The sequence below is a fragment of the Sus scrofa genome, chromosome 11, assembly GCF_054392235.1.
Source record: "Sus scrofa isolate SSC_HxYL_T2T_F1_AM1 chromosome 11, Sscrofa_HxYL_maternal_Yorkshire_Landrace_v2.0, whole genome shotgun sequence".
Classification (NCBI taxonomy): domain Eukaryota; kingdom Metazoa; phylum Chordata; class Mammalia; order Artiodactyla; family Suidae; genus Sus; species Sus scrofa.
In genome coordinates, this window is record NC_139393.1 from 58,871,593 (window position 1) to 58,889,881 (window position 18,289).

General features: G+C 40.3%; 2 long non-coding RNA genes across 2 annotated transcripts in view; one reads left to right on the plus strand and one right to left on the minus strand.

Moving 5' to 3' along the window:
- LOC146398651 (uncharacterized) overlaps nucleotides 1-18,289 on the plus strand; it is a 398,471-nt gene that overhangs the window by 209,551 nt on the left and 170,631 nt on the right. The window lies entirely within an intron of this gene.
- LOC102162312 (uncharacterized) lies at nucleotides 12,567-17,077 on the minus strand. The gene is made up of 3 exons (XR_306270.4): nucleotides 16,856-17,077; nucleotides 16,444-16,502; nucleotides 12,567-13,103 (listed from the first exon to the last, which is right to left on the minus strand). It is a non-coding gene; the product is annotated as an uncharacterized LOC102162312 (long non-coding RNA).

Genomic DNA, 18,289 nt, shown 5'->3' on the forward strand with positions numbered 1-18,289 from the left:
ACTTTAATCATCTTTCTGAAGGCAAATCCTCACTCTCAATCAATCTCATTTTGGTTGGGAAATAAACTTCCTGTTGTTTCAAAGCTCACTTCACTCACCTTTTTCCAGCAGCAAAAGTCTAAGAAAACCTTTTAGATTAGTATTTCCTCATTCCCCCCCCCCCCCCCCCAGGACAACAGGTCTGAGAGAATTCAATGGTAAAAGGATACAAAAAAGTTAGGAAAACCTTTCACACTTTTTCCTCTCTTGGAACTTCACAATGCATATATCATGTTCAGGAAAGTCATATTGGAGTTCTCGTCATGGCTCAGCAGTAACGAACCCAACTAGCAGCCATTAGGACATGGGTTCAGCCCCTGGCCTTGCTCGGTGGGTTGGGGATCTGGTATTGCCATGAGCTGTGGTGTAGGTTGCAGACACAGCTCGGATGCCACATTGCTGTGGCTGTGGTGTAGGCCTGCAGCTGCAGCTCCGATTCAACCCCTAGCCTGGGAACTTCCATATGCTGTGGGTATGGCCCTAAAAAGCAAAAAAAAAAGAAAAAAGAAAGTCATATTTACTGGATTTAACCAAATATGTCCCAAAATGGTGTGATCAAAGATATTTGTACATAAGATACCTATCAATATCCCCAGGAACTTGGAAAAGGCTGGCTGGCTGGCTGGCTTGCTTGCTTGCTTGCTTTCTTTCTTTCTTTTCTTTCTTTGTCTTTAGAAGCCCACACACACGGCATATGGCATTTCCCAGAATAGGGGTCTAATCGGAGCTGTTACTGCTGGCTTACGCCGGAGTCACAGCAATGTCAGATCCTTAACCCACTGAGCAAGGCCAGGGATCGAACCTGCAACCTCACGGTTCCTACTCGGATTCATTTCTGCTGCACCACAAAAGGAACTCCCCGGAAAAGGCTACTTTAGATAATAGAATATGGGCATCCTGACAGAGTTTGATAACTAAAGTGCTAAAGAGTTTGCTTGTGGTAAATTACATGTTGATTTTTACTGCTTTCAGAAGTTTAGTATTATTGCTTTTGACTACATTCACCTTATTAGAGAGGAAATTATTTAGGGAAAATATCCTCAGAATTTGCAATGGGAAGAGGAAAGCGTGTGTGTGTGTGTGTGTGTGTGTGTGTGTGTTGGGTGGGGTAGAAATTGGGTGAGAGAATGTGAGAAAATATTGTCATTGAGTTTTCCTTCACCTGCAGAGACTTCACTGTTTATAGAAATTAAAATAACACATGATTTAGTTAAAACCAACATCAAATATTCCTTTGGCAGGTAAATGTCGTGTGGTTACAAACTTTTCAGACTCAGGACGTGTGCAGGATGCAGTGTCATTTTCAATCAGTTGCCAATCACTCGAGAAAGGTGTTCAGGAACCTTCGATGCCAGGCAGTGGGTAAAAACCACTGTCCCAGTTTTATAGGTTAACAGGCACAGAGAGGTTAAGAGGCCTTGCCTGAGGCCACAGAGGAAGTAAGAGGCTGAATCTGGAACAAACTTCCTATTCTCTACTCCCAGAGGAAACCACTAAACCATGCTTCTCTTGACGCGGAAGCTTAGAATATTTGACGTGGTCTTTTTTTCTGTCCAATGACCGTGCCAAACCTTTCTTGATGCTGTGGTTAAACCAGACCTTTTCTTTTTCAGCCTTCCCACTGCTTGCTTGGCTCTCTGGCATTGCCGTAGCTGCCTATTTTTTTTCTCTGCTTGGTTTTAGGAAGCCCCTTCTTTATAGAGTTTCTGAATTGCTGGCCTTTGGGTGACATTTGAAGCAACCGCCCTCTCTACCTGTAACCCACATCCCTGACCTTGGTGCTCAAATGAACTTTTTATTTACATGCACAGTCAAATTAAATTTGCCCAGCCTTTGAAAACGTACATCTGTTGAGTGTCTAATTTGTATTGCCATTTGTTCCACAGATGTGTAACAAGACAAATACCTGTCCAGGCTTACATGGGATTCAGAAATGCTTACGTTAATCATGCTGGTGGAAAGGGGTTAAGGGCTATACAATAAATCAGCCTCCAAATGGTTTCACTTGGAACGGCCTGGGAGAACAGGGTTATTTTTATCTTAGGATGCTTTTAATTTGAATCAAAAATGCTTTACCACATGTTCTGCCACAAGTTCAAAAGGATTGGTAACAAACATTTAATCTTTTTCTTCTCGGATTGGCGCTAAGCCCTCATCAAAAAGCGTATGCAGTCAAGCAGCTTATCTTCCCTGAGCTGCTTCCCTTAATGTGTTCCTAATTATAATCGTATATATGGCTCACTGTGGCCGATGGAACAATATGGCAGTAATTTCTTTACAGGCCTCCCTGCTCTTTGAACTGGGAGTACAGAGGGCTAGAACAGAACCAGATCAATGGGATTTGAGTGCTGGCAAATCAAGCCAGATGCGATCTTTAGAGAATGAATCTCCAGCTGTTTCCCAGAAAGGAATTTCAACAGACAGCTGGGGACCTTATCATTATCATCATGCTCATCATCACCACCACGCCCACAAATGACACCCGAGATTCGCAGACATGTGCGGCTCTTCTCATCTCTTCCTACATTACTCCCCACTGTAGCATCTCCCCGGTGCTTGGAAATGGAGACTGCGTGATACAGATAAGGCTGTGACTGATGATGTGGGATGGAGACAGAACCATATCATATTGACGCCGTGTCTTTGTCCGTGTGCATGATACGTGGTTGAAAGCCACATCCAAGAGTCGTTTTTCAAGTCCCAGATGCTCACAACATTCCCGCATGTTTGTGAGAGGGAGATAAGGGAATCCTCGTTCCTTTGGTCAAAATGGCATGTCATAGCTTTGCACACACATCTTTGTGTCCTTCACCTCACTCTCAGCAGACCTTGTTGGAGGTAACGTCAAATAACCGTTTCCAGGAGGGGTACGTCCTTGCTCTGTATTGAGCCTTGTGCTGGAAGGGAAGAAGGCTGGCTTGAAAAATCCAAAGGAAGTTGCTATGACTGTCAAGAAGCCCCCGGTCCATGAGAACCAATACTTGAGTTTATAATGACAATGACATGGAATAAGTTAAGAATTGTTCAAGGGAAAGGAAGTATCCAATGGGACTCGGACCCACGGGGTCTTCTATGTGCAACTTTCCGAGGTGGCTGCTCTCTATGAAATGATTGATGCCTCTCCCAAAAGCCCACCTCGTAAAAACCCTTCACCTCTCACCTGCTCTGGTGCTCCCGATTCCTGCTCCTGGCCTCCCTTTTTCAGGAGTTTCTGTGGCTGTCTCGTTTCTGTTCGGCTATTCTGTTCCATTTTCAGGGAGGGATTTCAAAAAAGCCAGGATCGATCACATTAAACTCATTATCATCTGATGTCACCGAAATGAGGTTGGTCAGATAAAATACATACAGAGGAGGCTGAGGTGCGAGGTCAAGGTCAGGAATACTTGGGGACCGCAAATGAGAACAAGACCAGAGATCTGTGTTTTGGAGCAGTGGCCAGAGAAGAGGAAAGCTGAAGGAAGGAGCAGAGAGGTGGGCATGGAGACATCTACATGGCTCTGTTCCTATCTTGCTTAAAACTCTCTCCATTGTATTTTAGTTTTGATATTTTTTCCACCATAGACAGGAATCACCCTCCTACTCTGCTCATCACATAATCCTCATCACCTAGCACCTGAAAAATGCAAACACTACATAAATATTTACTAACTTTTGAATATTCAGCATATCAGAGCAGGTGCTCAAAAAATATTGGAAGGACATATAACAATGATTTTTGTTGGACCACTCTTCACTGAAAACCTCGTCTAGATTCTGATTCTCAAAAACAAAGGAACAAACAGACAAGAAGCCTTTGGGTCCGAGAGTATTATATAATTAGTCCTTCCATGTGGCTTTGGCACCCAAGGTAAAACAGTGTTTTAAATCTATTGCAAGACCTAAGGTGTGCAGATGACGAATCAGGAAAGTTTAGTTTCATTTGCTTAGGTGAACTAAAAATCCAAGGACCTCTACCACTTTACACGGATACAGAGGAAGATCATTTCCTTTATTGTACCTAGTATATTGGTACTAAATATTACCTAAATACGATTTAATTCATACAATATATCTTGAAGCTCTTTTTTCCTGGGTCACACAGATAGTAAATGTGAATTGTTTGGAGCTGTAGTCTCCAGCCTTTTGTAATTAAAAACTCTTAGAAGGTTAAAAAGAATGGTGATCGATCGTATCCTCAATATATATATTTACTTATAAGTTGTACATGTACGTCTATGAATATGTATATTACTATGTAGTTCACTTCTTCTTAGTTTTAGATAAAGATACATTTAAGTAGTAATTCAAATGGCTTTTGTCCACACCCTAGTGGCTTATCTTGCCCTCGTTCTGGGTGTGAACGTCCCACTTAGGAATACACCAGAGCTTTAGAGAAGGGCCTGGGTGGTTGTGGATCTCATCGTTATCAATTTGCTCACCTCTTTAGGACAATGGTACAGAGTTAGAAAAGGGCAGAAAGTTGCCTTTGGCCATGCGGGGAGAATGCCAAGGACCTACCTGTGCAAGGAAAGGGATTAAATTGCTTATACAGTGAGAAAAGCATGGGGTTTTTTTGCAAAGCATTGGTGGTATAGTGGTGAGCATAGCTGTCTCCCAGAAAAGCATGGGTTTTTGAAGCCTCTACAATGTCTGTGTCTCTTCTTGGCCAACCCTTTAGTAAGTTTAGTAGGTTTATCTCCACAATAGGGTAAAGAGAGCCAATGTCTTCTGAAGAATACGTGAAATCATCAGATAACCTTACTCAAGTGTGGGCTTTGTAAAAAACTTAAAGTGAAACTAATTTCCGCTCTGAACCTATTACAATGTTTTCTTCTTCCCAGGCCACAGGTCAGTGAGCAAATTTGAATTCAGACTTGGATAAAGAGAATAAAGGGTTCCTCCAGAGGGGGATGGGCAGGTAATGTGATCCGGATGGGTAAACAGCTTCAACTGTCTTAGCATATCTTGTTTCTGTGGATGGGTACAGAGAGGTTTGCTGTAAATTCTTTTTTATGGAATATCTTTTTTTTTTTTTTAAAGCAGATAAACAGAAAGAGTAGACATTGTCCTGAAAATACTTTAAGAAATTTAGAAAGTGCTAGAATTGAGTTTTACTAGAATAATTTATATAATCAGGTATATAGGGATTGGAGACAGTGAAATTACTCCGAAGAGACTTGTTGTAATAAGGCCCAACTTGATGGAGCATGTTGCAAGAGAATTCGGTCTCCTTCCTTTTAAGTCTGACTTTGGAAGGATGAACACTGTGGTATTAAAAAAAAAAATGTTTCACTTCCTTTTAGGAGTGCATACCAGTTCTTATAGCGTGTATAAATACTCCTTTTTATGCCAGTTGGATAGTCACCGGTTCTATAAAATCCTCCATTATAATTTTCATGGAAAACAAATCAATTCTAATTCAATTCAACAATTACACATTGATCGCCTAAAATGTGCCAAACATAATACAGAACATGCATTTTACAGGAAAATTGGACTGCACTAAGATATGCAGTAAATCATCAGCAATTTTATGAAAAGGGAAGCCAGGCATGTTAATGGAGTTTGTTTTTATAAACATGAAGTGTTTGGGCATGTTTGATTTTTCAGTTGGGCTGCTCAGCCAAGCTTAGTTAACACCTTGTAAAAAGTGAGTTGCTTCTCATTTCCTTAATGGAAAGCAGTGCGAGTCATAGTTAAGATCCCCCCCTATCAGCTGGAGGCCTTCTGTAGCATTCCTTAAGCCTCTGAGGTTGGATCTACGATGCAAATCCATCTGGATACTTGAGACCAGAGCTTGTGTGTTTCTCCAGAGAATTCAAACTCTCTCTCTCTCTCCATCAATCTTAGACAAGTAAACTATCTAAAAGCAGATCTTTGTTTCAAATTGCTGTGTTGGAATAAAGGTTCTATTGATAAGCTTTTACATCTTAATAATTGTTTGAAATATGTAGCTGGATCCTCATTTTTACAATCCATTTGGCCTTCAGTACATACCATATTTCTGCATCTGTGTGGATATCACTTTTCTCAGTAATATAATGTTAACTTAAGAATGTGATAAAACAGGAAGCATGCTGGAACTTTTCCTTGTCCTGTGGCCTTAACAAGCCACAGCTGTATCAGCAGCTGGTCATTGAAGGAGCCTGGACCAAGCCTCTCCCAGGATCCCTTTTGCAACTAGATCAAAAGGGAGTAGAAGAGGCAGAAGGTTTTATCATCAAAGCCAATAGAAATTGGTGGGAACCAATATTTCCATTTAGATTGCTTTAGCCTCATCAGACTTTTTCTCTAGCGAGAAGATGTTATTAAATCAGCCCATTTGAAAGGCGTTTTCACCCTCACAAATTTATCCTCCCTGAGTTTGGCAAAGAAAAGGAATATGGTATCAAAAAGTTTGTTCACCTCCCAACATTCTTGGCTGTCAGTTTATTTTCTCACCAATTATGTTTAAAGTTGCATAAAATACCACTAGGGATTGATTATTTAGGTAACATTTTCACTGCCTATAGTTTGCCATAGGTTTAATAAATGAACCTCAAAATTCTACTATTTCATTTGCAGGTAAAGCTAAGGAATAACTGCTATGAGGAGATACATATTATTGATTTCTAGAAAAAGTCAGCTTTATTTTATTACGGTGAGGGGACTTTCTTTTCTAGAGAAAGTCAAGTAAACTTTGTTTTATTTGAAGTTGTTAAAAATATCTTAATTCTCTTAGATGCCACTGTCTCAGTGCAATTGTTTGCCCATCCTTGTAGGCTAAGTTCTACCTATCATTCAATGAACTCACTGAGGCCATAGAGAAATGTTGAGAAATATTCTGTTCATTTTTTTATCTTTAAAAAAGGACTTCATTGTCTTTAGAGCAGTTTTAGGTTCATATGAAAATTGAGAGAAAAGTATAGAGTTATCCCACATACCCTCAGCCTCCTCCCATGCAGAGCTTCCTCCATTATCAACATACTCCCCAAATGGTACATTTGTGACAATTGACACCTCATCATCACCTAAAGTCCAAACATTAGGATTTGCTCTTGGTGTTATCCATTCTATGATTTTTGTGTTGTTGGTGAGGATGTGGAGAGACTGGAACCCTTGGGCACTATTGACGGGAATGTAAAATAGTGCACCTGCTGTGAAACACAGTATAGAACTTCATAAAAAATAACAACCCATAGATCAGTATATGATCTGACAATTCCGCTTCTAGGTATACAACCCATAGAACCGAAGGCAGAGATTCAAAGAGATAGCCGTACACCCATGTTTGTAGCAGGATTATTCACAATAGCCCTAGGACTTCAATCAGCCCATGTGTCTTATTAGCCAATGAAAGGAGACACAAAATGTAATATTATCCACCCTTGAAAAGGAAGGAAATTATGACACATTCTACAACATGGATTAAGATTGTGGACGTTAAATGGAATAAACCAGTCATAAAAGGACAAATATGGTATGATTCCCCTTATATGAGGTACCTACAGTAGTCAAATTCACAGAGACAGAAATTATAAGGGGGGTTGCTTAGGGGTGGGGGAGGGAGAATAATAAGGAGTTATTGTTTAATGGGCATGGAATCTCGTTTTTGCAAGATGAGAAGAGGTCTGTGGAGGGATGGTGGTTACAATTGCACAACAATGGAAATGTACTAATGCCACTGAGCTATTCACATAACAGTGGTTACGATGGTAAGTTTTATGTCATGAGTATATTATCACAGTTTTTTGAAGGCAAAACAGAATACTTTATCTTTTTTCATTGAAGTATATATTGTTAACTTAAAATTTTATACTAGTTTCATGTGTACAGCTTAGCAATTCAATACTTTTTATAGATTATACTCTGTATAAAGTTTTCATAAAATATTGGCTATGGTCCCTGTGCTGTACATCACATTCTCATAACTTATTTATTTTGTATCTGGTAATTTGTACCTCTTGTTCTCTTTCACCCATCTTGCCCCTCCCCCCATTTGTCTCTCTTCTGATAACCACTAGTTTGTTCTCTGTAAGTCTGTTTCTGTTTTTGTTGTGTATATTTATTTATTTCTTTTTATTTCTTCGATTCCACATAGAAGTGAAAACTTACGGTACTTATCTTTCTCTCTCTGACTTATTTCATTAAGCATAACATAATACCCTCCAGGCCCATCCATGTTGTTGCAAATGGCAAAATTCCATTCTTTTATATGGCTAATATTCCAGTGTGTGTGTGTGTGTGTGTGCGTGTGTGTGTATAAAATACGTTCATCTGCTGATGGACACTTAGTTGCTTCCATATCTTGTCTACTGTAAATAAAGCTGCTCTGAACATTGGGATGCACAAAAAACTTCCAAAGCAAAGACGAATATAGCATACATTGCTCAGATCTTGGTTTCCAAATACCATTTTCCAATAAAACAGACCAAGATTTTTTTTTGAGAAATGGCTGTTTCTAGGGTCGGGACAGAGAAAGTACAAGGTAAACCTGGAGAATCTTACCAAAAAATTAATGAAGGGCTCAGAGAAACAAAGGGCACAGAATGAATCAGAACAATAGCAAATGTTGGGACATGTCAAAGGGACACAGCAGCCAACTAAATATGCCAACTGGCCAAAGCTGGAAAAATTTGAGCAATAAGGTAGATAATGTAAAGTGCTATTGGATTCTCGCCCAAAGTATGAAATAAACATCTATGAGTCCATACTAATATAAATCAGTATTATCAAAATTAATAAATAGAAGAGGTGGGTCCAGTCTTCCTTACAGAAGAATTTTAAATAATACATGTAGGTATTCTCTCCTCTAGGAGGTGAAGCTTAGTTTCTACCTTTTCAACTGAGTGTAGGCTCTTTCACAACTGGCTTAGTGAATAGCGTGTGGAAAGGGGGAAAAATTAATTTTGCAATGAGGAAACCTAGCCAACACCGCCTTCATCAAGGTTAACACCAGCGATAAGTGAGGCTGATGACACATACTCACATGATGTGAGAAAGAAAGGTCATTTCTCTGCAGCATTTTCCCCCAAGCCCATAAATCTAATCTAATCGTGAGGAAAACATCACAGAACCTCAAATTGAGGAGCATTTTATAAAACACCAGACCAGGACTCTTCAAAGTTGTCAAGGTCCTCAAAAACAAGACTGAGAAATTGTCACAGACTATAGGACACTAAGGAGACATAAGGACTTAGTGCAATACGCTACCCTGAATGGGATCCTGGGGCAGAGAAAGCAAATTAATGAGAAAACTGGAGAAATCTGAATTAAATCTGGAGTTCATTTGATAGTGTAAACCAGTGTGAATTTCTTATTTTGACAAATGCACCATGATTATATAATTGTCAAATTAGGGGAATCTGCGTGGGGTATCTAGGGCTTTTTTTGTACTAGCCTTAGATCTTCACTATAAAGCTTATTTTTTATAAAGGAATTTAAGTTAACTTGCCTTAGCATGATAAACTATATCTGCTTCAAACCAACAGCCAATCAGATATTAAAGGATATTGGAGATTTTTAAAAATTAGAAAAAAATCTAAGAAATAGTGAACCAATAAATAATGTATAATGTTTATGAAGCAATTGTGATAGGACCTAGCACTTAATAAATGTTCAAGAAGTGATAAATATTATCACTTAACATTATTTTGGAAGTACTTGATTATGAAAAAAATGAAAGTTGTATTGGGAGGAAGGAAAAATATTTTTCCCTTTATTCTGCATTTTAAAAATATATTATTTATGTATCCTCATAAACAGTAAAGAATCAATTGAATAACTATTATTAGTAGAAACTATAAATGTTTAGTGAACTGACTTGGCACAAGATTAATACATTTATTAACTTTTCTATGTTCCAGCAAAAACAATCTACATAAAAACAGTGGAAAAAGGAAATAGTAATAGAATTAAACAGCATAATCTGTCTAGAAATTATCTAAGTGTCAAATAGTAAAGAAATGAAAGACGTAATTCATGGTTTATCTACATGATGGAATATAATGCAGGCGTATATATTTGTGTTTTCAGGAGAGTTTGTGGTTCTAAGTCAGATGTCTACTATAAAGTAAAAATTCAAGATGCCAAAGTATAGCCTAAGTAGATTCACAACTGGGAGGAAATTATGCAAATATAAACCCCTAAAATCGATCCCCTTTTTCTTTTTATGGCCGCACCTGTGGCATATGAAAGTTCTCAGGGCCACAGTCACAGCAATGCCAGATCCAAGCTGCGTCTGCCACCTACGCCGCAGCTGGTGGCAACTCCAGATCCTTAACCCACTGAGCGAGGCCAGGAATCGACCCCGCATCCTCATGGATGCTAGTCAGATTCATCACCCACTGAGCCACAACTGGAACTCCCTCAGTGAGGGTTTTTGATGTGAGATGACATGGATCAATGTGGCCATTTAGAGCTGCCAGCTTCTTTTCTGCAAATTTTAGGTGGCTGTTACAAAAAGGGGGAGGTGAATGAGATGCATATTAAACATACACAAGGAGATCCCAAATAGGTGGTTGAGGGGAAAACAGGAGAGGTAAGACTGGTGACGGACATTTGGAGGTCACCCAGCAGTGGTTAAAGCCACAGACCTACATGAGATGAACTCTGTGAGCTGAGGCCTGAGCCCAGGCCACTGTACCGATTTTCCCTTTGATGTCATCTTAATAACGTCACATAGAAGTAACAACACCTACTGATTGTGAATATTTCAAGTGACTTTGCATGTTTAAAATTACAAATGCCTTCAGACCTAAATGGGCAAGAGTGTAAAACACGGAGAACACATAGGCAATGCTGGTAGAAGCAGAAGTTGATTCATCCACCTTGGAAAATCATTCAGCATTACCTCATTAAGCCTAGGCTTTTCTTCTCAGTTATTTTGTCTCTTTGGGTTTTTTGGTTTTGTTTTGTTTTTACTTTTCTGTTTTTTTTTGAAGTGTGGTTGACTTACGATATTGTGCTCATTTCAGGTGTACAGCAAAGTGATTCTATTTTTTCATGGTAGTTTATTACAAGGTACTGAATATAGTTCCTGGTGCTCTGCAGTAGGTCCTTGTTGTTTATTTTATATATGGTAGTTTATATATGTTAATACCATACTCCCAATTTATTCCTTCCGTTCCACCTTCCCCTTTGGTAACCATGCATTTTTTTCCCTATGTCTGTGAGTCTATTTATGTTTTGTAAATAAGTTCATTTTACTATTTTTTAGATTCCATATATAAGCGATATCGTGTAATATTTGTCTTCCTCTGACATATTTCACTTAACATGATGATCTCTAGGTTCATTCTTGTTGCTACAAATGGCGTTATTTCATTCTTTTTAATGGCTGAGTAGTATTCCATTTGTGTTTGTGTGTGTGTGTGTGTGTGTGTGTGTGTGTGTCTGTACATTCTACATCTTCTTTATCCATTGTTGATGGACATTCAAGTTGCTTCCATGTCTTGGCTATTATAAATAGTGTTAAATATGAACATAAGGTGCATCTTTTCACTTTTGGGGGTAGTAGTAGAATCCTCAGTTTGTATCCAGAGACGAAACAATTATTTACTTTTATCTGTATACGTGGAAGTAGTTTGAATGTTCCTGTCTGCATAAAAAAATCCTTCTTCCTAAGTCAGTATAGATTAAGGGGAAAAAAAGGATTGTGGAGTGATAGAAAATTAAGCAATTAAACCATATGACATATTTCAAAGATTCAACAACTCAGACTGACTTACAACTAGCTTTTAAGATTTTCACATTAAGAGCTGACTAGTGGTTTACTGTTTGGTGGGCAGTGGTTGGTCCAGAGAATGCAGGTGGGTTGGAGTGTGATTTATATGGCTACAACAGGTGCAGTTGGGGCATCTCTCCAGAGGTGTTGGGAAAACTGAACAGTGACAAAAATATCTCAACAAACTCTGACGTTGCCCCTCAAGCTCTGCACTTTATCCCGAAGACCTTCAGACATCCATAGTCAGCCACAACTACTTTTAACACATTCTTGCTTTAAAAAAAAAACTGACATCATAAGTTCTGTACTAAGAATAAGCAAACATTTGTACAGTAGCAGCCTTCCAAAGGAAAGTCTTTGTGCCAGAGGGCAAAATTGATGGGAAGGTTTTGTCCACTGCACATGCAGTTTTGGCTTTTTGCAGTTTCTTTTAGAGGATGTTGAACCGAAGTGGAAATTTGCTGTGACATGTATGCGATAATAACGTTGTCCCTCACAGGGACATTGCATTTGAAACTTTGCTGAAGAATCTTAACAGTGCCCTGCAATTTGACACCACCCTCTAGGAGGGGCTGAGCCTCGAGCCATTACATCAGCCCGAGGAAAAGTTCTCCTTCCTTCCCCCTTCCTCCCTGCTCTTCACTTCTGTGAACCCTCTTTGTAACCCGCAGGCTCTGTAAAGTTGAGAGCAAGAGAATGCAAGTTGTGTCGGAAAGAATGAAGAGTTCGCCAGCTTAGAACAGAAAGCGAATTACTGAACTATTAAGCTCCATTAACAAGTGAAAAGTGAACTAAGTTGTTCCAGAGTGATTTTTTAATTCTGTCAAATAAAGAGGACCCAGACTGCAGGGTAAACTCGTATTTATTAGTTTGGGTTAATGAGTTTTTCCATAAGCAGAATTTCTTAAATTTTATTGAATCAATAAAGTCCCCATTTGGAAATCTGGTTTTTCCCACCAGAGTAGGATTTTAATTGAGCGGACAGCAAACACTCAAGTGCTGTAAAGTGACTGGATGAAGGTGAACTGGCCTACAGGTGATACTGGCTTGGTAGACAGGGTTACGGAAGTCCTTGATTGGAATGCAATCTCTGCTACGTACCTCTTGAGCATTAAGTATTATCTCTACGGTGACGGTGTTTTCACTGTATTTATTACCAAAGAATCCTTGTAAGAATAGAAACATCAGGGCCTCTCCTTGAAAGAGGACCTCTGTATCTTTTCTTCTAGCCTCTGAGTGCACAGAGCGCTAGGCACCACTATGTGGAGCATCTTGAAATTCTCCCAAGAAGGATGGGTCTGGGCTGTGGTCGCCTCTGTTGAATGCAGGTAGCCTTGAAGGACACACCTGGCCTGGTCAGTTGCTTTGTGAACATCTGCTTCTGTTTATAAGAGAGTCCAAGGAGAAAAGTATAAATATCTCCCCATCATTTGAAAACAGTATGAAGTCTGTGCTTTGCGATAGTTAGTCGATACTGTAGTTCCCCCCTTATCCGAGGAAGATACGGTCAAAGACACCCAGTGGATGCCTGAAACTGTGGATATATACTATATATATACTAGTATATAGTATACTAGTATATGTATATAATAGTATAGTATATATATGTACTAGTATATAGTATATAATAGTATACTATAGTATATAATAGTATACTATAGTATATAATAGTATACTAGTATATAATAGTATACTAGTATATAATAGTATAGTATATATATATTACACATGTACATATATATTATATATGTACTATATACATCATATATATATATAAAATGTATATAGTATACAAGCCATATATATATACTATGTTTTTTCTTATATATACATACCTTTGATAAAGTTTAATTTATAAATTAGGCACAATAAGAGATTAACAACAGAAACTATTAATGAAATAGAACAATTGTAATGATATGCTATGATAAAGTTACATGGATGTGGTCTCTCTCCGTTTTTAAAAAGTTTGCTTGAAGTATAGTTGATTTACAATGGTGTGATAATTTCTGCTTACAACAAAGTGATTCTGTTAAACATGTACACTCATCCATTTTTTTCAGATTCTTTTCCCAAATAGATTATCACAGAATACTGGGTAGACGTCCTCGCTCTATACAGCAGGTCCTGTTGGCCAGTCGTTCCATAAACCACAGAGTGCACATGCCAGTCCCAACCCCTCTACCTGTCCCCTTTGGTAACTGTAACTGAAACTGTTTGCTTTCCAAGTAAGTGAGTCCTGCAAATACATTCATTTTATGTTATCTTTTTTTTTTTTAAGATTCCACATATAAGTGACATCGTAACTTATTGTACAAATGTAATGTCTTTTCCATCTTAACTAAGCACTTATCAGGCACTGTGGTCCCAACTTTTGCAGTTGAAAGTGAGATAGCAAACCCAGCACGAATGTCTTTTTCCTTCTTCACAATTTCATGGATAGGAGATTTGTTCTTCTGGTAGAGCTTAGCCACCTCAGCATATGATTTTTTTTCTTTCCTTAAGCCTAGAACTTTCAACTTTCACTTAGAGGAAACACTGTTATGTCTTCTCTTTGGCTCATCTGAGTTGCCAGCATCACTACCCCTGTGCTCTGGGGCTATTATTTAAGTAAAATAAGAGTGACTTAAACACAAGCCCTGGGATACCATGGCAGTCGACCTGATAACCCAGCAGCAACTAAGAGACTCGGGGGCTGGATACTCTGGACAAAGAGACAGTTCACATCCCACGTGGGATGAGGCCGGAGTGCATGCGATTTCATCATGCTTCCCAGAATGGCATGCAATTTTAAACTTCCGAATTGTTTGTTTATTTCTGGAATTTTCTACTTGAATATTTTCAGACTATGATTGACCATGGGTCAAACTGAAACCACAGAAAGCAAAATTGTGGGTGGGGTGGGGGGGACACTTGTCTTTCCTTCCTTATTTTGGAAGTCTTTTTGGGGGAAATAAAATTCCTACCATGTGGCCCCAAGCCCTCATGTTTCTGTCTGTGTTACCTGTTTTGAAAGACAAAAAGAAAAGAAGAAGTAATGGGTACTTGGGGATTGATGACTTCCTCTGAAAAGAATTCCTAGGTTGGGCGAAAGGCTTACCCACAAGTTCTTCGCGAAATGAAAGCTGTGCGATGCAGTATGAGAGTCACACCCCAGGGAGCAGAAGAATTGGATTTCCGTCCTATTCTCCTGCTTGTATCGTTACCAACCGAATGGACAGCTTTGCCTGAATTCTCCTGGGCGTTAAGCCAGAAACATCAAGAAAGTCAGTCTAGCTCCCTTTCTTCTCTGCAAACTCTCCCTAATGTTCCCTCTCATAAACGGCAACCCCAGGGGTGGCTCCAGGCTTTGTGGGATCTGGAGGTTATACAACTTTGGGGATGCGCCTTAAGAGATTCATTTTTATTGGCTGTGTACTGCTCCATGCTCACAGTGGGATGGCAGAGATGTTCGATGTAGCCCACGGCTGTGCCTATGGAGTGTTTTTTCCAGCCTGGTGAGCCCAAGGGCCACATCCCTCAGAAGACCTTGTGAGAGGACAGTCGGGCATGGCTACAGCCAGGAAGCCGTGGCTGGAGGTGACAATGGCCTCATCCTTACTGCCTTGCTTGAGGGTCTTTTGTCACGGAAACTTCTGTGCATCCTGCACTAGGCCTCAGTCACAGAGATGTGGCCACTCTGTTGCTAGTTTGCAAGCACACTTTCCATTTTCTGGGAACCCCTGGCACGAAGCCAGGTGGCCCAAGTACCTTCACAGGGACATGAAGGGTCTGTTTGCTGCTCAATGCTTCAGGGTCTAACCCAGAAAGTCAAGTTGAGAGCTCTGTGGTGGCCTCTGGACCACACTCAGACACTCGGCTGGAGGCGTGGTCCAGAGGACTCAGGAGGTTCCTGATTAACCCCCCCCCAAAAAAAATCATCGCTTTTATTGGAAAGGAAAAAGCAAATATCCCAAACCGGATATTAGTTTCTTATGGGTCTGTCCTTCTTTCCATGAATAACAGTTTTATGTTTTTGCTCAGCACAAGCTGGACATTTCTCCACAGTCCTTTTTTTCTCTCCAATTCTTAATACTGATGCTTGTGTCATGATCGTTTTTTTCAAATTTGTTTTACAAACTGATTATTCCTGGGGTTCCCTTCCAAGATTCAGAGCATAGGACTAATAAAAGCTCGGGGGGGGGGCAGGGGGAAGATTGGGGGGGAAAGGTAAAATATTGACATTATAAGTAGTACAGCTAAACAGTATACAGTAAGATGACATGTGCACATAATCAGCTCTCACTCACTTGGACCCACTTACTAAAATCCTAACAGTGCAAATCACTGGCCTTTGAAAGAGAGGCTGCATCCAGACTTTCCACACTGGTCGTTGGGAGTCATCTCCCCGTGTGCCTGGAGTTGCCCTGCCCCAATCGATCCACTGAGAAGCTTTTCATACTCACAGCATGAGCACCACTGTCTCCCGCGTTGCCTGTGGGATATTCTGCTAAAGGTCAAGCCCATAAAATGGAAACGTGGCTGGTATGAAAATAAACTTCTGAAAATAATTTCTGTCGCGCTAAAAAAGAAACCATTAATCCCCAGCTTTAGAACTTTTCTAATTCTGTTGGCAGCTGCGACTTCAGCTCTCTCCTTTGAGGTGACCCTCTCCGCCCTCACATTCTCTCGGTTTGGTTCCTTCAAGAAAACACGCTTTCTCCAGCCTGGCTGCTGATTACCTGCTGCGAAGGGATCGGGCTTGTCTACACTCTGGGACTTGGTGATTTCCTTAACACACCTAGAACACAAAATGCACAGATCTGTTACCTTTCCTTTAGGTATCTAATTGTTTGGATTGTTTTCTAATACTCTAAAAACAAGGTGTCTTTTTTTTTTTTTTTTTTTTTTTTTCTGCTCTTTTCCTTACTTTGTGAAGGCACGTAAACCAGAAAGAATATCGGACCCTGCCCCCTTTTTGGGGTTATCGAGGCCTCCAGGCTTCTGCTGAGTTTTCTCAGCTGAGCTCCTCTTTGATTTGTGAGCAAAGGTTTAAAAGGCTAAAGAGGGGGAAATTGGTTCAAGATTTCAGGCACAATGAAACATTTCTTTTGTCACTTTATTTCCCTGCTGTATTAATTTGTGGTTACTCACCTTCTCCTCGGAGATCCCTAGGGAACTCCAAATCTGACTCTCCACCATCCGACACACGAACCCAAACATTTCTCCCAATAAATTACATCTCCCGTGTAATAAAGCCAAACTGGCCTCTTTGGAGGCTAGGATAATGTTTCGGGCACCGCCTGGCCGCGTTTTCAGTCTGTGGGTCACAAACATCCTGGCGAGGAGGAGGCGCTCTGTGGCCTGGGCTCGTCTGGGAAGAGGAGCGTTGGGCTCCCTCGGCGGATGAACAATGCTGGAATGTTTTTTCCCTGTCCATTCACTTAAACAATGTGCCATTCTGTACCTCATAAGCACTTAATTTATTCCAACTCTTTGGCCTGACCTGTAATCCCCCTCTCCTTACCCATCTGACCCATCTGTGTTTCATTTCCCACTCGTCAGCATCCAGAGGGCCGGGCCCGGGCCCTGTTTGGAACCATTAGACAGAGATTGGCCCTCTTCCCTCTTCCTGCCCCACATCCTCCGCTGGAAAAAAAAATGACCATCAGATCAGAGAACAGAGCCTGCTTTGTCCCTTGCAACGGGGATCTGGAAGCATTTTCAATCATTTGCACTCCATACTCACTCAAACGCATTAATGTGATCAACATTAGGCCTGTTGTGGGCATTTTTTCCAGCAAATAGCTTGCTAACATTCCAGGCATGTACTCCCCTGAAAACAAGACTGAAACAGGGCCCTGAATATTCAATTGGAAAATCACCAAGAGCAAAAGCTTAGCTTGGCACGGCTGGTGTTGATTCTTAATAAGTGACTTCCTAAAGCTGAGGCATGGGGCTTACAGCGTCAATGACTTGTTTGAAAAATATTTTGTAGGTGCCTCACACCACTCTCTTTCCTGTGGTATGCGTCATATTGTGAGCTATTCCAAGCCAGCCTGGTTAAGCACGCTAACTCCCCCCCCCACCCCAAGATTGTGGTGTTTAACTAAAAATGTCTTTATACAAGATGAGCTCATAGCTATTAGTGCTGAGGTAGTTTTAACTGCTTGGATACCAACTGCCGTTGGTTGGAAATGTGCTGAAAAAGGGTAAGCCTGAGCAAAAACATATCTCACCCTGTCGAAAATGGCAGGATGGCCATCCCGGTGGCGGAGTTTCTTCGGCAGGAAAAAGTTCCAGATTTAAGTACAATGCATACCTTTCAGTTTCATTAAAAAGCCTTACTGTTCTTCGTGTATTCCTAAAGTCAAGGTGCTGAAGACATCTGGAACAGTGGAATAAAAGGAACCCTTCTTCTTGCCTCAGGTACTTTGTAAAACTTGCCGCAGAACAGAGCTAAGGTAGTGGGAGAAACCAAGTGTATCTTTTCAATCGTGTTTCCTCAAAGGCAACAAAAAGAAATGCAAAGACCCAACCTTCTGCCTCTAAAGTTAAGATACCTGTGAGTATTGCATAAGGATCAAA